This window comes from Balaenoptera borealis, assembly GCF_965194805.1.
Source record: "Balaenoptera borealis genome assembly, chromosome: 16".
In the NCBI taxonomy this organism is placed as follows: domain Eukaryota; kingdom Metazoa; phylum Chordata; class Mammalia; order Artiodactyla; family Balaenopteridae; genus Balaenoptera; species Balaenoptera borealis.
Window position 1 is genome coordinate 69,023,608 of NC_138872.1, and position 20,046 is coordinate 69,043,653.

Below are 20,046 nucleotides of genomic sequence, written 5' to 3' on the forward strand. Positions count from 1 at the left end.
TTTTCAGCCCTAGCTGTACGTTACAATCACCTGGAAAGAATTTTTTAAATGGCCCCACCCCAACTGAGTCAGGGTCTTTGGGCATGGGGGCTGGGTGTTGGTATTTCAAGAAAATTTCCTGGATGAATCGAATGCCTAGCCAGGGCTGAGATCTGCTGCTCAAAAGCGTTTGCATCACAGTCATAATGATGGTCTTGTTTACATGTTATCTTAAAACGGGGTCTGTCGACCTCGCCACGACTGACATTTTGGCCAGATAAGTCTTTGTTTGGGGGCATTGTCTTACGCATTTAGGCTGCATATTTAACAGCACCCCTAGCCTCTCTCCACAATACGCCAGGAGCACCTGCACTGCCCAGCTGTGACAATAAAAGATGTCTCCAGACACCACCGATGTCCCCTAGAGGGTCAAAATCACTTCTGGTTGAGACCCACTGCCTTCAAAGAATTATTGAAGGTGCCATTTGTAGAAAATTTTCTCGGGACCCAAGTCTTTTCCTGCTCCTCCTTTATCTGTTGACCAAATCTTTTTGATGTGGTGGTGCAGGGCAGCTGTGGTCCACATTCAGTGGAAAGTTGTGAGCTGTGCTGAGAAAATGATACCTACCAGTGTAACTGGGAAATCTCAGTGTTCCTGAGAAATAGTGTTTAAAAGCACAGCCTGGAGGGAAAAAAAAGCATAGCCTGGGAACAAATCCTGACTCCAACATTTATACGCTGGGTTAGCCAGGTTTTTCAGTTAGCTTTTGCTAACCAAAGTGGCTCTAAAACTAACTAACCCCACTCTCTACTGCTCATGAGTCTATGATCAGCTGGTGGTTGTTCTGGTCTCGCCTGGGCTCACTGTTGTGTCTGGGGTCAGCTGCAGGTTGGAGAAGTGGCTTTGCTGATCTTGGCCGGGCTCTGTCACGTGCCTGGGCTGCAGCTGGAACAGCTGGACTCTGCCCTACCCGACCTCTCATTCTTCATTAGGCCAACCGGGTCTTGTGCACGTGGTGATGTCAGGGTTCCAGAAGAATGAGCAGAACCATGCCTGGCCTCTTGAGGCCTACGCTTGGAACTGGCCCATCGTCCCTTCCCTACATTCTTCTGGTTCAAGCTGACCCCAAGGCCAGTGGGTGGGAAAACAGATTCCGCTCTTGATGGGAGGAACTGCAGAGTCCCTTTGCAAAGTGACTACAGTGTGACAAACACGGGGAGGATGGAGAGTTGCGGTCATTTTTGCAATCTACCACATTTGGGCAGCCACTTAACCTCATTAAGGCTTAGTTTCCTCATCTGTAAAACAGGGATAATATTGCCCCGTTCAGAGCTGTTGTGAAGATTCGATGCCAAGTGTATAGTGGCGCTTGTAAACAATAGCTATTTTTACTCTCTTATTATTCTACTCTTTAATATATCTCAATGGTTGCACTTTACTCAGTGAATGAAATTGGAATTCCTTAGTGCAACTAACAAAGCCTTTGTGATTTGGACCTTGTCGGCCTGCCCCTCCCTGCTTCAGTGACTCTGAACTACTTAAAGCTGCCTGATGGAGCATGGTCATAACCTGTGCCCCCACATTTCACCCGTGTCGTTCCTTCCACTGGGATGTCCACCTGTGTCCTTGGCAGCCTGAACAATTAGAAGCAGTTGAAATGCAGTCTGCTCTAGGGCCTACCTCTTGCCCACCCCCTTCCCCTCGAAGAAGAGGTAATTATTTGTTCTTAATTAAGGTCAGCAGTGATTTCAGGGGGACACACATGGAGCATAAGATATCACTGGACCATATAGTGAGAAATTCATTCCCCTCCAGTGGTTTTCAATACTTCACACAGGAAAGTTTCATTTTGGTGCTAGCGTATCTTTAACAACCTCTTGCCAACCTCCTTTATGAACAGAGAGGGTGAGCCCGAGTCTCAAAAGTTTCAATAGGAAAAAAGTATTAGCTAGAATTCAACAGCACTGAATTGTTTCCATCACTTTTCTTTTTACAGTGACTTTCTTTCATGGCAAGTGATACTAGTTTTACATTTTTCATAGTGCTCTAAAATTTCCTTCAAAACCACATTTATTTGGCCAATAAAAAGGGAGTCAAGTTCAAGGGAAGAACCTGAAATAAAGAACAACGTGGGTGGTACTCAGGACAAAAATAGAGAGGGGGTACTTGAGTGACAAGTTTGGAAAAAGTCCTGAAATACATTAGCTGTACGATCTCTTCTAACAAAGATCGTATTGCTCTTCCAGGATTCCCTAGTTTTCTGTGGAGTCATGCTTTTGCCTGACCCTAGATTCACAGCCAGTGAGGGCAACAACAAGGTCTTCCCAGTCTCTGACCCCAGCTCCTCACAAAGGCGCTGGTACCATTTAAGGGAGAAGAGGCAGTTGCCAGTGAGCCATAATCCTGACTCAGCTGATTTGTGTTATCCCCATGGTGACAGGAGGAGGAAGAGGAGGAGTAACAGTAGTCATTGTTATAGTAATAGTAAGAATAGTAACAGTAAGAGTACCAGTAGTAGTAAGAGTAATAGGTGGAATAATAGAAATAGTTGTAGTAGTAACAGAAATATTCACAGTAGGAAGAGTAGAGACCACTTATTGAGCATCTAATGAGGGTCAAGAATTGGGCTTAACTCTGTATGCATCTGCTCCCTTATTTCTCATCACAACCCTGTGAGGCAGCTACTCTTCTTACCTCCATTTCACAGATGAGGACATTGATCTTAATGAGGTAAAGTAATTAGCCCAAAGCCGCTCAGCTGGGAAGTAGCAGGGCTGGGAGTCTAAGGTCAGTCTGATTCCCAGGTTGGCCCTGCTCACGACCAGAGACATTCCTTCCACTGAGGTTTCCAGTGTGCAATGCTTTGCACCTTTCCTAAGGCAATGGGAATGCTGCTTCAGCAATTCATGTATAATTTAAGGGAATTCTGAAGCAGTTTGAATATTTAAATTATATCTTATCAAGGTAATGTAAAAAATCTGCTTCTCTTCAATCTACAATTCCCAGAAATTCAGTAGAATATCTGAGAACTCTCCTGTTTCCATCTCCAAACACCCCCAGCCCCACCCGTGCCATTCCCAGCCTCTGGTCTCTCGTTTACTGAAGAAATGAGATTCAGATGGAAAAATACTGGCACAAGCTTGACCGAGGTTCTCTAATAAAGACACTGTGCATCACGCATCAGCTGCTGCTGTTGCTATGGTGACAGCCACAATTTCTCCCAGACAGCTTGGGTCTGAAGGGAGGGTGGACCCTAGGGGAACAAGTGGATTTCTCCAACCTGTCAGTCCCTCTCACCTTTCCCGTTTCTCTTGCCTCCCCCACTCCCACCAGCTTCCCCCCTGCTTCCTTAGATGACGCCGACAGAGGGTACCAGCACTCCCGGGCCATCGTAATTAGCATCTGGCTCTGAGCCCAGTCTTTTGGCAGCACATTCTTCACCTTCCTCACCAGCCAATCTCCTTTCTCCAGCATCCCTCCATCAGCACTGCAGCAGCTGCAGCACCAACAAACTCAGCACCAAGGTCACCACCAGAGCCAACAATGACAAAGCAACTACTTCCTCCCCAGGTGGACATTACACCAGTTAATGCCTCACTATCATCTGAGCCATTTTGTAGTAATAAATCTGTGATTCTGAACGAAGAGGGTGTCCTTAGGAGGATGGGTAAATGCTAACCACCAGTTCTTGGAGGGGCTAAGAGATTCACTTGGCTTAGGATTAATCAATTAAGTTCTCCAGGACAGAAGGAACAGAGCAAGATGAGCATAAGATATCCCAGGAGGGTGAGGAAAGAATCAGGAAAGTTTGTGTACAACCGCAGCTTGGAGCCTGCGGTGCTGAGGATGGCGGTGGTGAGGAGGATGTGGATGAGGAGGATGAGGAAGGTGCTGATCATGATGTGACAATAGTACCATTTATTGTGTGCCAGGTACCGTACTTTCCAAGCATTATTGCATTTAATCCTCACATCGACTAAATAGTAGTATTTAGTAAGAACTGGCAGGTACTGTTACTGCACCCATGGGTATATAAGCCTAGAAAAGTTAAATATCACACCCTGCCTGAGGAAACAATCACAGAAATCCAGAATGTGGGACATTCTACAAGACAATTGGCCTGGATTCTTCACAATATCATTAACAAAAGGGTAGGGATATTTTCTAGAAAAAAAAGGAGAGTAAAGAGACATAAAAACCAAATGCAATTTGTGATCCTACTTGCACTTGATATGGAAAATAAAAACAGTCATTAAAGACATTTGAGGGAGGGACTTCCCTGGTGGTCCAGTGGTTAAGAATCCACCTTCCAATGCAGGGGATGCGGGTTTGATCCCTGGTCAGAGAAATAAGATCCCACATGCCACAGGGCAACTGAGCCCTCACACCCCAACTAGAGAGCCCGAATGCCACAACTAAGACCCGATGCAGCCAAATAAATAAATGAATATTTTTTAAAAAGATATTTGAGGGACATTTGGTAAAATTTGAATATGGACTGTATATTAGATGACATTAGGAAATCACTGTTAATTTTTGCTAAGTGTGAAAACGCTATGTAGGGTGCTTATGTTGGAGAATGGCCTTATTTTTAGGTGATACAGGCCAAAATATTTAGGGGAGAAGTGTTATGATGCCTGTAATTTACTTGTACATATACTTACTCTGTGATGTTGTCCAACACCAGCAACCATTTCTCTGGTTCTCTGGACACCAGTGGGGTGTCCTACAATCCAAGGGCTCAGTCCCACTAGACTGCCCCACTTCAAATGCCAGTCATGAGCCCCAGTTGTCACCTGCATTTCTCACTGATAGCCTATAAATTCAGGGGATTCCCACAACCCCCTCCCCAGGTTCAATAATTTGCTAGAATGACTCACAGAACTGAGGAAAGCACTTACATTTGGGGGCTTATTATAAAGGATACAACTCAGGAACAGCCAAATGGAAGAGATGCATAGGGCGGAGTGTGGGAGAAGGGGTGCAGAGTTTCCATGCCCTCTCCACATGCACCAGTATCTCTATGTGTTCACCAACTCAGAAGCTCTCTGAACACCATTATTCAGAGGTTTCTATGGAAGCTTCATTACATAGGCAGGATTGATGAAATCATTGGCCATTGGTGTTTAGCTTATATCTCCAGCACCTCTCTTTTCCCAGGAGAGGGTGAGACTGAAAGTTCCAACCCTGTCATCAAACCTTGGTCTCTCTGGGGACCAGCCCCGTCCTGAAAATATATAGTGGCCCCCAGACACCAATCATCTCATTAGCGTACAAAAGACACTCATCACTCCAGAGTTCCAAGGGTTTTAGGAGCTGTGTGCCAGGAACCTGGGACAAAGATCGTTTTTTTAATTATATCATCCTTATATGTAAGCATATATGGCAAACATAGCAAATATAGTAAAATGTTAACAAATGTTGAATCTAGGTGGTTCATCATTGGGTTATCAATATAGTACATCGTATATTACTGTATATTTATCATATATATCATAATAGTACTATTCTTTCAACTTTTTTGTATCTGTGAAAATTTTCATAATAAGATTATGAGAGAGGGTAGAAAAGAAAGCTTAAGTAACTTGCCCAAGACCCAAGGTCACACAGCTATTAGGTGTCAGAAGTGAACTCAGATCTGAACTGCCAGGCTTCAAAGCTCATGTCCTGGGGGCATGGCTCTGCTGCCTTCCCAGAGAGAGAGGACAGGGCTTTGCTCACCTAGGGATGCCAGAGAGTTCCCTTTGCAGGGCCATGTCTCAGGCAAAGGTAAGGAAGAAGGTTGTGGCAGCATATGAGAATCCCACTGGCCCAAGCAGTGAAACAACCCTTCAGCAACTCACTCAAGAAATATTTTTGCGAGACAACTAGGTGACCTTAACCAGCTAACAAAATGCAGCTGTGAATGAAAACGGACCAAAGTTCCCACCTTTGTGGTAATTACACTGCATCCGCTTTAGACTACATTCTCCTTAGCAGCAGAGCCTGGCATCAGATACCATCAAAACATAAAACAGCCTCGGAAAGGGAGTCAGGAATATGGACCATAATTTTGTAGCATTTAAAAAATATCTGTGATATCAATAACAACATCGACGTTAGCAGCAATATCAAGAGTGTTTTTTAAAAGCACTATGTCCAAAATTTACTTTCAACACTAGCTTTAACAATAAGCCTTAAAGGCTCCTGCTGAGATTTGTCACTTTCTCATTTAAGAAAATGAAGTTATAATAGACTTGAACTTAAAAAGTGTCTTTATTGTTTTATCTGTGCTTGGCTCAAAATTTAGCGCTATGGGCTAGCTTTGCTGGGTGTTTTTAGCTTCTACTGATAAGCCAGGAGATAGGCAGTGGTTCTCATCCTGGTTGTACAGTAGAATCACCTGGCAAGTTTTGACAACTGATAGCCAAGCACTAAGCTTTGGGGATTCTGAATAAAGTATGGTAGGGTCTAGTCTTAAATACACTATAGAAATAGAGTTAGCGACCTCCTTCTGCCCTCCTGCTCCAAATGTTGGTTGAAGCATCTACTCGGTCTTAAATGCATTCTAGGAACACATATATAGATCAACAAATTAAACTAATAATAGATTATCAGTGAATAAAAGATAAAATGTTGGAACTTATGAAAATATTTAATAGCATGAGATGAATTACAAAGATGAAAGAGCTCAGAAGAAAATGTTTCTCCTGATACAAAGATTTACTGCAAAGAAGGCAGCATGTTTGAAAAACAGTCTACACTCAATGAGATAACAGGCCAAGAGTGAAAAAAAAATGAAGCAGGTACAAAGGAAAACTTAAAACATCAACTGAACAAAAATCTTATTGGAAGCAAGAAAAGCAGAAATGATACAGGAGAAGGTTGTATCAATGCAACAAAAGAACTTGTGAAATGCAGAGGAAATAGGTCAAGAAGTGAAAAAAAAAAAACAGAAAAAAGTGATCATGGAGCTTCTGAATTCAGTGCAGTGGGAAAGAACTGGCTGGGAAACTTAACACTAAAATTAATGATATAACACAGCAATGGTTCAGTCCCCAGAAACATTATCATGGGGAGGAGGAGAAGATGGAAGGAGCAACACAAATCCTCCTCCATGGTGCACTGTTATACACGATAAAAGTCTGGTTGAGGAACATCACGTCAGACCTGGATGAGTCTCTCCCAAGGAGTAAAGTCTACAGATTACAAATCATTTTTATTGTCCATAACATTTTGCAAAACTTGCCTGTTTTCAGGTCCTAAATGCAAGTCTAATGTCTGAACATATATTGATAAAATGAAACTGCGGGGATGGCACAAAATAAAAACAAAACAGCTCTTTGGATATGATTATTTGGGAAGCAAGTGAACAAGAAAATGCCAATGGCAAATTAGTTCTAGAGTTTCCCAGCCCTGGCCACCTCTTTCTAAATGCTACCTCCCAATAGAAGGTCGATGCAGGTCAAATGCTAATGTTTAGAAATGGTCTACTTTTTATTTCCAACTTGTGATTCAAAAGTAAAATAGTATTAAATGAATCAGTGGGTCCACAAAGAGCAAGGTGCCAGTTTTCCTGGGTGGGATTAATAATTTGGGACTAGTTAGAAACGGACTTTGCAAGTAATAGAGCCTGGATTTCAGGTGAAGGTGGGGACATCCTTTTCTCTCCATTGCAACAGAGTGACACACAAAAGCAGATGAATTGTTCAGTGTATTGTGACAGAAGGTGACACCTGTAAAGGAAACTTTTTAAGCATTGTTTCTCTTAAAACACCCTCCCCCCTCACCCAACACACATACACACACATATACAGGCTGGTCTACATCTGAACAATTATGTGAAGTAGATTTTTTCAAAAGGATCACAAGAAAGATTATGAAAAGACTGCCAAAGGAACCATGTCAGTCAATCCACTCAAATTCTCCAATCAACACCATCAAGTTCATGCAGTTTTCTGACCCCAAGGGGAAGAAAAAAAATTAAAGAAGCAAGGCCTCTGGTGGACAGAAAGAACAAGTTTATACTGCAGCAGTCCAAAAAGATAGTTGGCGTGAGAAAAGCTGAGATTCTTCCTACTTAGATAGTAAATGCTTGAATTTTCTAAGAAAGATTCCATCTTGCTAAAGGATATGGACACATTTCAGCTTTGGAAGAGGATTCAGTTTAGATAGGAGATATTGAGTACCCATAAGGGATCTAGGACTTCACAGCACCTCAGCCTTTGCACTCCTGGAGACCTCTGCTTCTCTGTTGACTGGAGGTTACACAACCTCACAATCACAGATCAGAAAGATGTGTCCCCCCCACCCCGGCTTTTCTTCCTACTCTTTCCCCACTTGTCAAAAGCAATCCTATCCTTCTTGCCTAATAGAACTATTCCCAACCAAAGTATTAGGACTGAATGAGAAAGGAAGAGCTGACAGCCTCGCAGACACTAAAATAACGTCAAGGATGGACATTTAATTCAGATAATGCCTCGGTATTCATATATGTACCAATAGGATTAAGAAAAGTCAAGAATGATTTACTCTCACTATCTCTACTTCCTCACCCCTCAATCACTCCTCAACCTTCTCCCTTCCCCACTCCCCACTTCTGAAGCTCTTCTCATCATGGTCACCAGTGACTTCTTTGCCCCAAGGGAGACATCTTAACTGGGTTTGACAGAGCTGCTCACTCCTTTTTCTTCCAATTCTCTCCTGCGGAATCCATGACACTCCCTCCCCCCTCTCTGATTGCTCCTTTATCTTCTCTCTCCTTTTGCCTCCTCTTTCCTTTTCCCCACCTCATAGATGTTCCAATTCCTCAGGGTTCCACTAGCCTTCTTTCCTCTCTCCATTCATTGGTGTGGCTTAAATATCACCACCACGCCATTGACGTCTTGTTCTCTGTCTTGAGTCCAGGCATCACTGCTGAGCTCCTATACTGGTGTCCATTGCCTCCTGAGTATCACCTCGTTGTTCCAGAGATTCTTTAGACTCAACACATCCAACACTGAGCTTATTATCCTTCCCTAAGTCTATTCCCCCTCCAGTTTTCTTCCTCTTGGGCAAGGTACCAGAGTCCACCAGTTGCCCAGCCTTGAAACATGGGAATCATCTTGAACTCCTCCCTCCCTCTCACTCACCACATCCTGTCACCAACAGACTGTGGTGAGTCTACCTGTTAAATCCCTTATGAATTGCATGACCGCTGTCTTGTTTCTTAGGCTCATTACCTCTCTAGTTGCCTTGTCTTGCCTCTGCTATATTGTAAACGCCATGAGAGCCTGAGCTTGGTCTGCCTTGTTCATCATTTTTTGCTCAGAACCTAGATTAGTGCCTGGTCACAATACATAATTGTTGGGCTCAGTACTTGTTGAATGAATGGATAACTTCTTACACAGCTCCTGCCTTGAATTACCTGTGCTTCCTCTATTATCTTTCATCATATCCATTGTTCATGTGGTTGCTTATCTTTCCCAGGATAGGTAATGGCCAAGATGGTCCCCAATGATTCTTGCCTTCTGATATTCCTGCCTTTGTATAATCTTCTCACCCTTGCATGTGGGCTGGACCTAGTGAATCATTTCTAATGAATAGAATGTGGCAAAAGTGATAGGATGTCACTTCTAAGATTCAGTGACAAAGAAACTCTGGCTTTCATTTCTCATGCCTTCTCTTGCTTGCTGTCTCTGAGGGAAGACAGCTACTATGTTGTGAGCTAGCCTCTGGAAAGACCCATATGGCAAGGAACTGAGGAAGAACTTCTAGCCAACAGACAGCAAGGAGGCCTGACAACAACCATGTGAGTGAGCTTGGAAGTGGATTCTCTCTCACTTGAGCCATCAGGTGAGACCACAGTCCTGGTCAACACATTGAGTGCACGCTTGTGAAAGACCCTGATTCACAGAATCTGTGAGACAGTAAATATTTGTTGTTGTTGTTGTTGTTGTTTTTAATTTTATTTATATTTATTTATTTATGGCTGTGTTGGGTCTTCGTTTCTGTGCGAGGGCTTTCTCTAGTTGTGGCAAGCGGGGGCTACTCTTCATCGCGTTGCGCGGGCCTCTCACTATCGCGGCCTCTCTTGTTGCAGAGCACAGGCTCCAGACGCGCAGGCTCAGTAGTTGTGTCTCACGGGCCCAGCTGCTCCGCGGCACGTGGGATCTTCCCAGACCAGGGCCCAAACCCGTGTCCCCTGCATTGGCAGGCAGATTCTCAACCACTGCGCCACCAGGGAAGCCCATATTTGTTGTTTTAAGATGCTAAATTCTGGGGTAATTTATTGTGTAAAAATAAATAATTAAATCATGACCTAAGGCTTAATTTTAAATTACAAGCTCTAAACCTTCCAAGGGCCTAAATTAACTTGGTGTACCCATACTGTGAGTACAATGGAGTGGTTAAGAGAAACGAAGCCAATCTTTTGGTACTAATGTAAGGCGTTTACAACACTGTATTTTAGAAAGCAAGGTGAAGAACAATACTTATTGTAGGATATCATTCATGTAAAAGAAAAAAACTCAATACACAATATATTTTCTGTAGCTACAAGTAAATGTATGTAAATGCATGGAAATAAATCTGGAGGTAAACATATCAACTCATAGCTGTGGTTACCTTGGAGTAGTCAAGAAGAACTTAAACTTTGTCTATATTTTTTGAAACTTTAACACAAAGAATGTATTTATGTATAACTTTTAAAATTAAAAAAGTAAATACTACTTTAAATGGAAAAACGCAGGCTTAGAGATTTTATTGTTCAAAGTGAAAATATATTTTTTAATTGGCAAAGCTTATTCCAATAAAACTCAAATAATATAGACTGTATAAAATATAAAATGAAAGTCCATAATTACCTCCTTGCCCCAATTAATAATCATTAAGTTTGTTTTATATTCATCCATATTTTCTTCTAAATCTGACAAATAAAAATGGGATCCTATTTTACTTACTGTTCTGTAGCCAGATTTTTTTTCTGTTAATATCACTGACATCTTTCTATACTCATACATTTGGAACTACTAATTTTTTTTGTCTTTTTGCATGTCATTCATTATATACATGTGCTGTAATTAATTCAACTGCTAAAATGTAAGCTCCACGAAAATAAGACTTCATCAAACTTGTTTACTGCTAGATCCTTAGGGGCTAGAACAGTGCTTGAAGCTCCGTAGGTACTCAAAAAAATCCACTGGGTGAATTAATTTATCTAGTCAACTACTGATAGACAATTTGTTTGACTATAATAGAACATCTTTTCACACTTGTATGATTATTTTCTTGAGATAAATTCCTAAAGATGAAATTACTGGGTCAAAGGGATGTCTTAACATTTTGAAACATGTTGCCAGATTCCGCTGCATTTAGTCTTTACTGTATTGCATTCCTACCCATCAGTATATAAAAATACCTACATCCCCTACACCCTCACCAGTATGGGATATAATTCATCTCTGACATAAAGTTGTGATGGGATTCGCAACTACAAATAGCGTGTTGGGGAATTCAAGAGCAGATCCTTTGTGAGACCGGGCAGAATATAATGAGCCTACCATGCTTGGGAAATTAATTTAAATGAAGAGTGTGCCAGTCGGGGTCCCAGCAGGAAAGGGCACACTCAAATTAGGTAATTTAAAGGGCGTTTAATAAAGAAACTCTTTCCAAAGGAGGGCAGAAAAGGAGGGTGTCAGAAAACCATAAGTATCCCCAGGGACTAATTACATTGGGCTCTGTTATCACCCCTAGACCTGAAGGGGCCAAGGGGAAGAGTGACTACTGTAACCTGGAGACTGAGAAGCCCGTGTGCAAAGGGCCACCAGGCAGGAGCTGCGACCCTAAGGAGGTCACACCCACCCAGCAGGGAGGAAGCTGGAGGTTAAATCCTTCCAACTTTCTCCTCCCCCACTCACCTTCTCCAGCTCCCTATTGGTCAAAACCAATGGGAAGCCACAGGGCAAAGGAGCCCTGTGAATAGTCCATGTTTTTGGCCTCCCAAAGGCACAGGGCATACAGCATACAGTAATTGCCCAATAAGTGTGTCCCTGAATTCAGCCCTCACAACAATCCTTCAAGGTAGGCATTTACATTCCACTGGGAAAACTGAGGCTCAGAGAGATTAATTAATTGCCCAAGGTCGCACAGCTAGTTTTGGAGGGCTCCCAAGCCCTGTGCTCTGAAGCACTGTGGAACTTGGATCTGAGGGCAAGTAGATGGTTGTCACCACAAACACTTTGTCAAATAATGAAGTCCCCCAACATGGGGCAGGATCCAAGGAGTTGTGGTGGTCTCGAAAGACTCTCCTGCAGCTTCTGTGACAGGTGAGGTGGTAGCTCAGGTGAGGTGCAGTGAAGAGTCACGCTCTCAGCTGTAGGTCCAGCACGGCGTCCCCGGGGACACCGGCCTCATCACTGACGCCACCTGGGAGAGGTGGCAGGGCACAAACTGCCTGCGTTCAAATGCTGATCCTGTCACCCACCAGCTGTGTAACCTTGGGCAGGTCCCAAGGACATCTGTCCTGTTTCTTCGTGTGTTAAGTGAGGATCATCATCGTACCTACTGTGGTGAGGGACCTCAGAAGTCAACACGCGTGGTACCCATCACCTTGTTACTCGCATCACCGCTAACTCGCAGGGAACTGCCACTTCCCGGCCTCGCTGCCCTTCAAAGGTCCAGATGCTCGATTTCTACCTACTTACACTCTGCTCCGCAAAGCCGGAGGCGTCTTGTCCAGGGCTTGGCAACTTCCTTCCATCAGGGGTCAAACATTCAATATTATCGGCTCTGTGGGTGGTGCATCTCTGTCTCAAGTACTTAACCCACTGGCGCGGCGCCAAAGCGTCCAGAGCCCACTGGCCAACGTGGGCGTGGCTGTGTTCCAATAAAACTTTATTTAGGGACACGGAAATCTGAATTTCATATAATTTTCACATGTCACAGAATATTTTTTCAAATTCTTTTTCAATGACTTAAAAACATAAATGCCAGTTTTAGTTGGCAGGTGCGTACAAAAACACGCAGCTGCCCAGACTTAGCTCTCAGTCTGGAATTGGCTAGCGAACCCCTAGTGTAGGCCCCTTCAGGCAGGACTGATCCCTGACAGTGACCGTGAAACCTGACTTTCTTCTGTAATCTCACAGCATCAGGACTGGGAAGGAACCCCACCTCTTCCCATTAGAGAGAAATCTACCGTGGGTACTGTGTGATCCAGCTTCTGGCACTCTCCATTGCTGCTCGGTTCTGCAGCCCCTCTGGCTTCCAGTTCTTCCAAGGGGCCAACTCCTTCCTGCTTCGGGGCTCCCAGGGGGGCACTTCCCTCTGTCCTGAATGTGCCTCTGTCCATCTATAAGCTGCTTGATCTTGGGACTGCATTTGTCTTCCATCCTGCTGTACTTTCAAGGCCCAACATTGTGCCCCACATGCAGCAAGTGCTCAATAAACGTGCATTGGATTTAACCCTAAAACAATCCTTCAAGGCAGGTGCTCTATACCACTGGGGAAACTGAGGCTCAGAGACACTAATTAACTTGCTCAAGGTCACACAGCTAGTTTTGGAGGCTCCAAAGTCCTGTCTTTCTTTGGCCATGCTGCGAGGCTTGTGGGATTTTAGTTCCCCAACCAGGGATTGAACCCTGGGCCCTTGGCAGTGAAAGCAACAGAGTCTTAACCACTGGACCACCAGGGAATTCCCAAAGTCCTGTCTTAAGTGCTATACTCTGTTGACCAAGAACTGTCCAAGCACCTCAAATTCTGATGCCACCATCAACAATCTGGTGACCTTGAGTGAGTCACAAGAACTCTGTGCTTCAGCTTCCTCATCAGTAAAATGGGTATGACAATAACACAATGCCTTCCTCACTGAGTTGTCACGAGGATTGGGGGAGTTAATAGATCTTGCCTGGCACCCAGCAAACACCATATAAATGTCAGTCCTTGTCAGCAGGGAGCCCCCAGCCGTGAAGGAGACTGAGGCCTTAGGTCCAGGCAGAAAAATGGCTTCCTCCTTCAGCCCTGGGGTGACACTGCCCTGGGGACCCAGAGCAGGCTGGAGTTGTCGTCATTCAGCCCTTGGTGCTAAGGGTCCTTGGAGGAGAGGCCACTGGACATTTCTAAAGAAAACCAGGACCTCTTAGACTAGGAGGTGAGGCTACCCTGGCTTCGTGGGGGTTAAGTCCAACCAGAATGTGTTTATTTTCCCCTGTGTCTGGAAGGGCCTCTCTGGTCTCCATGGCAACGTGATTTCCTGTCCTGGTTTTCCCTTGGATGAGATACCTGCTGAATGCAGAGGCGCCTGGGCTAAAGCTTGGGGTGGAGGCCAGCTCTGAGGCAGGCTGCTTTCCCTGCCTCTCTCCCACACGGCCGAGTGGCCAGCCAGGGCCCCTGTCACAAGAGCCTTTGTTTACCAGTCCAGACATCCAACTTCAGGGTGACGTCATGGAATCCAGCCCGGAATCCTTGTTACGCCCCATTTTCTTTCTTCCTTTTCAAGGTTTTTTTTTTTCCTCCTGAGGCCTAGGAAACAGGCCAGTTTGTAGAGAATATTTCAAAACCCTCTCGATCACAGGCCATACCCTGGGTATGGAAACTTCACTTACAATTATTCATTCATTCATTCACTGTTTCATTCATTCAGCAAACATTTGCATACTGGATCAAATGCTAAAACTGTGCTAGAGCTGAAGAAACAGAGGGGAATAGATCAGGTCTTCAGTCTTGAGGAGTCTCTCTACTGGAGAATGGAGAAAGGCGTGGAAATAATCAAACATATACAGTATGGTGTCTCCACAAAGCCCTCTTCAGGGGTGGTGTGGAGTTGTGACGGGGAAGAAGCTCAGTCTCTGCCACCTGCCTGCTTTCAGGTTCAGCTCCTAAACTCCATGGCTTTAGGCAAATCCTAGCCTGCACCTCAGTCTTCTCATCTGTAAAATGGCGATGATGCTGGTACCCACTCGAGGGCATTACTTAGCGTGGTGTTTAGGAGTCTGCCTTCTGGAGCGGGACTGACGTGTTCAGGTCTCAGCTCTACCACTTACTAGCTCTGTGTCTCGGGGCAAGTTACTTACACTCGCTGTTAAATGGGGACGGTCCTGGTGCCCATCGCATAGAGCTGTGTGAGGTCTACGTAAGTGAGTGCATGTACTTAGGACAGGGCTCTTAGACCTGTTGTGTTACTACCACTACCTCAGGGGACCCTGGGAGCCCAGAGGAGGGAGAAACGGGTCCCCCTGGAGAATTGGGTGATGAGCAGTGAGAGGGACCTTCCCAGAGGAGGTAGCATGTAGATAATTAGCTATCCAATTAGCTATACAGTTGGCCCTCCATATCTGGGTTGCACATATGTGGATTCAACCAACTTGAGATCGAAAGTATTTGAAAAAAAAAAAATCCAGAAATTTCCAAAAAGCAACACTTGAATTTGCCACCTACTGAGCACTGTACTGAATCCACATGAATGCCGTGATGTGTAGGCACACCCTGCTGTGGCCTCGGGCCCCTCACAGGTCCTCAGTATCTCTCCAGAGCTCCTTGCTTGAGCATTGTTTGCCTCACCTCTTGTTCCCTTGCTCCTTGTGTTGTGTGCACCCTTTGTTTCTGTGCAAAAAAAAAATAGCTTCTAAAGAGCAATTAAGTGGTCAAAGCAATCCATCAAATGCTAAGAGGGGGCCTAAAGTGCCATCGCAACAAGAAAATTAAAATCTTAATCTTTTGAAAAGCAGCATGTGGCTTGTGGAAGTGGGAATAAGGTTGCTAAGAACGAATCAAGCATTTACACAAGGAAGCAGAAAGAAGCTGAAATTCGTGGAAGGGTCAGTGCTGGCCCTACAATGGCAAAAATGGTCTCTCTGGTTCGTGATAAAGTACCTGCAAAGCCTGAGAAAGCATTAAGTGTGTGGCCAGAAGACACGTCACAGAAGGATGTCCCTGATGGTGGCAAAATTATGTGTGAAAAAGCACCCAGTTGCTGTGAACACTACTGTGAGGGGCTTGAGGAGAGTGAGAGGAAGGAGATGCAGGCTGGCAGTGGTTGGCTGGCTGGCTTTGTAACGCTGCAGCCTCAAGAACTTAAAAATCAGGGGGGAATCAGCATTGGCTGATGCTGAAGCAGCATCAGTGTTCCCAGGAGAGTTCAAGAAACTCATAGATGAGAAAGGCTATCTTCCAGAGCAAGTTTTCTACTTGCTCTGGAAGAAGATGCCCAATGGTACCAACATGCATAAGCGTGCCAAGCATCTAGAGATGATTTAAAGTATACAGGAGGATATGCATAGGCTATGCAAATACAATGGCATTTTATATAAAGGACTTGAGCATCCATGAATTTTGGTATCTGTGGGGGGTCCTGGAACCAAACCTCTGCAGATACCTGGGGGACGAATGTATCTCCCTATACTTCCTTGAGGTCAGGGATTATATCTGCATTATTTCATCATCTTATCCCTACCTCCTTGCACAGTTCATGAAGCAGGGAATCAAAGAATGTGCGAATGGTCGAATGACTAAAGAATAAATCCAACCTGTTTATCATGGCATTCAAGACCTTCTACAATTTGACTAAGACCCACTGTGATGGTTAATTTTATATGTCAACTTGACTGGGCCAAAGGGTGCCCAGATATTTGATTAAACATTATTTATGGGTGAGGTGTGTCTATGAGGGTGTTTCTGGATGTAAAGATTAACATTTGAATCAGTAGATTGAGTAAAGCACATTGCCCTCCCCAGTGTGGGTGGGCCTCATCTAATCTGTTGAAGGCCTGACTGGAATAAAAGGCTGAGTAAGAAAGAATTCTTTCTCTCTGACTGTTTTTGAGCTGGGACATCGGTCTTCTGCCTTCAGACTCAGACCTAGGCCAGAACTTACACCATCAGCTCTCCTGGTTTTCAGGCTTTGGACTCAGACTGAAACAATACAATTGGCTCTCCTAGGTCTGGACTTCTCAGTCTCCATAATCCTGTGAACCAATTCCTTATAATAAATCTCTTTCTATATACAACCTATTAGTTCTGTTTCTCTGGAGAACTCTGAAACACTCACTTGGACTAATTCCTGGAAATTCTTCCCAGCCCTACCATCCTAGGCTCTAGTTGTAACAAACCTTAAGAAGTCTTGGCTTTTTGGGCTGTTCCAACTTTCTTGAATATCTTTCATCTCTAGCAGATGAAACCCTACTCATTCATTTATTCATTTACTCGCATTTATTCAAAATAATAATTGTGATAATTGAAGGAATAGTATACGGGGTGCTGTGAGATATATTGTGAAGCACATTGTGTTATTCCTTCAACACCCTTCCCACCTCCTCTCCACCATTCAGAAGCCACTAGAGGCATTGACCCTCAGTGCCATGGAAGCAGGTAAAGGGAGGAGTCTGACTGATAAAAACCAATTATGATACTACATCCTCCAAGTCAGTGATTGATTCAGAAATCCGGACCTAGGTCAACCAGAGCATGGCTTTCTCCTAGAGGCAGGGACTGATTTAAGAAGGGGAAATGACCCAACCTAGTCCAGAGGGAAGTGAGGCAAGGGCTCATGACATTTGAGAGAGAGCCTTAAGATGCATTGGTCTCTCCATGGAAACAACCTAAATGTCCATCAACAGATGAATGGATAAAGAAGTTGTGGCATGTATATATATATATATACAATGAAATATTACTCAGCCATATAAAAGAATGAAATAACGCCATTTATAGCAATATGGATGGACCTAGAGATTATCATACTAAGTGAAGTAAGTCAGACAGAGAAAGACAGATACCATGTGCTATCACTTATGTGTGGAATCTAAAATACGACACAAGTGAACATACCTACAAAACAGAAGCAGACCCACACATATAGAGAACAGACTTGTGGTTGCCAAAGGGAAGAAAGAGTAGGGGAGGGAAGGATTGGGAGTTTGGGATTAGCAGATGCAAAGTGTTATATATAGAATGGATAAACAACAAGTTCCTACTGTATAGCCCAGGGAATATATTCAATATCCTGTGATAAACCATAATGGAAAAGAATATGAAAAAGAATGTGTGTGTACATATATATATATATATATATATATATATCTGAATCACTTTGCTGTATAGCAGAAATTAACACAACATAGTAAATCGACTATATACTTCAATAAAAATTTTTGAAAAAGGTATATTGGTCTCTCCTCTTCTGGACGTTGTTGAGTGAGGAAGCGAGGCCAGCATTGAAGCTGCTTTCTCTCTACGAGCCCATGAATGAAACCTACATAGGACTGAGCCAAGGCCAATGGAGCAGGAGCCACGGGGTCAAATCAGACTCTTTACTGGATTCAATTCATGTCCACATTGTTTCAGTTGAAGGTATGTTTGTTTTCTGGTTTAAAAATAAATCCAGGAGCATCCTAACTGGTATAAACATGTAACATGGGGATCTAGCCATCAAGAGGCGACATAGATTCTTCCAGAGAAGAGTTACATGACCAGATCCAGTGCTTTAAAAAGAGCCCTCTGGTGGCAGTGAGGAAAGTGAGCCGGATTTGAGACTGAAGCAGGACCATGTTGTTAGATGCCTGGTGTGGACATGGGTCAAGGACAAACTGAAGGAGACACCTAAGACTGGAGGCTAAAATATACACCTTGACAAGAATCATTCCTCAGACTCCAAACGTTCTGAGATGGTGGGACCGTATGCAGAGCTGGAGAAAATTTAGGAATATTCATTCATGCATCCAACACAATTTTTGGAGCTCTTATGTGCCAGCACTAGGCTAGCTGCCAGAGATGCAGCAGAGAACAAGACAGACACAAATCATTGCCCCTATAGAGCTGATGTCTCAGTGGAGGGACAAGCAATAAACAAAAAGAATAAATACACGGATAAAGTTGGTTAGGTGGTGATACATGCTATGAAGAAAAAAAATTTTTAAGGGAAAAGAAATAGGGAGTGTCAGGGAAATCATTCAGCCAGAAGTTCCCATTCCATGGTCTTCAAAAGTGAGGTTTTTCTCGACAAAAACCTCCAAGGAATGGTAACTTTCTGTATTATTTTGTGGCTGATAAGGTACAGAAACATCCTTCCTAGATAAAGTAACCCTAACATTGATTGGGTGCCTACTATGTGAAAACCAAAAGCATTGTTCCAATCGGTTCACAAATACTAGTTTACTTAAGCTCCATTTTATAGATAAGGGAACAAAAAGTGAGTGATGTAAAGTATGCCACCCAAGATGGCACGGTGGCAATAACTGTGAACCTGGGTTCGTTCAACACTGAGTCCCTTGTTTTGCTTTTTGACTGTATGATGGTAACTTAGGGAGTAACTCTGCTTAATCCCAAATAAATGTTTCTCAGCAGCTACAATTAGTAGTATTAGATAAGACAGCCAAAGAGAAAATAAACTTGTTATGAAAGCTATGTTTGATTAGATAAATGCAGTCTTTCAAATGTGTTCTGTGAGAGGAAATATAAAAGTCTCTGGAGAGTAAAGATAGGTCAGCCTGACCTCCAGACTTGGCTAGTCTTTTCACCAATATTCTGATTCCCTCTTGCTCCACTGCCCACATATCTCCTCCTTTTTGCTTCCAAATTTATAATTTCCAGGGGCTGCCTGGAGTTTTTGGAGATCTGGAACAGACCCAGAAAGGTGAAGATCTTTGATATTTGGAGCAATGAGTCAACCAGATTTCAGATAATGGGTTCCTTGTCCCTTTCTCAAACAAACAAACAAATAAAGCTCCATGTGGTTATGGAAACCCCATGTTAGAGACCCAAGGGCCAAAAAGCAAAGCAAAGGGTGCTCTGTGCATACCCTTCCTCGGGGCTACTTGGCTCCTCTCCCGCCCACTTGTTTTTCAATCATAAGTTAACTTGTCAGAAAATGATTTTAATTGTACACAAAATATATGAATATCTTTTCCTTAAAACAATTAAAGGGGCTTCCCTGGTGGCGCAGTGGTTGAGAATCTGCCTGCCAATGCAGGGGACACGGGTTCGAGCCCTGGTCTGGGAGGATGCCACATGCCGCGGAGCGGCTGGGCCCGTGACCCACAATTACTGAGCCTGCGCAACTGGAGCCTGTGCTCCGCAACAAGAGAGGCCACGATGGTGAGAGGCCCGCGCATCGCGAT

General features: G+C 43.8%; 1 protein-coding gene and 1 pseudogene across 2 annotated transcripts in view; both read right to left on the reverse strand.

Moving 5' to 3' along the window:
* LOC309613171 (5'-AMP-activated protein kinase subunit gamma-1 pseudogene) overlaps positions 1–13,286 on the reverse strand; it is a 53,205-nt pseudogene extending 39,919 nt beyond the window's left edge. Inside the window, exons 1-2 of the transcript in view lie at positions 13,134–13,286; positions 12,643–12,852 (exon numbers count right to left, since the gene is read on the reverse strand). The product of the transcript in view is annotated as a 5'-AMP-activated protein kinase subunit gamma-1 pseudogene (transcript). The remainder of the gene's footprint in view (positions 1–12,642; positions 12,853–13,133) is intronic.
* The window catches only part of ZKSCAN2 (zinc finger with KRAB and SCAN domains 2), a 502,693-nt gene that overhangs the window by 56,951 nt on the left and 425,696 nt on the right, over positions 1–20,046 (reverse strand). The gene's annotated exons all lie outside the window — the stretch shown is intronic.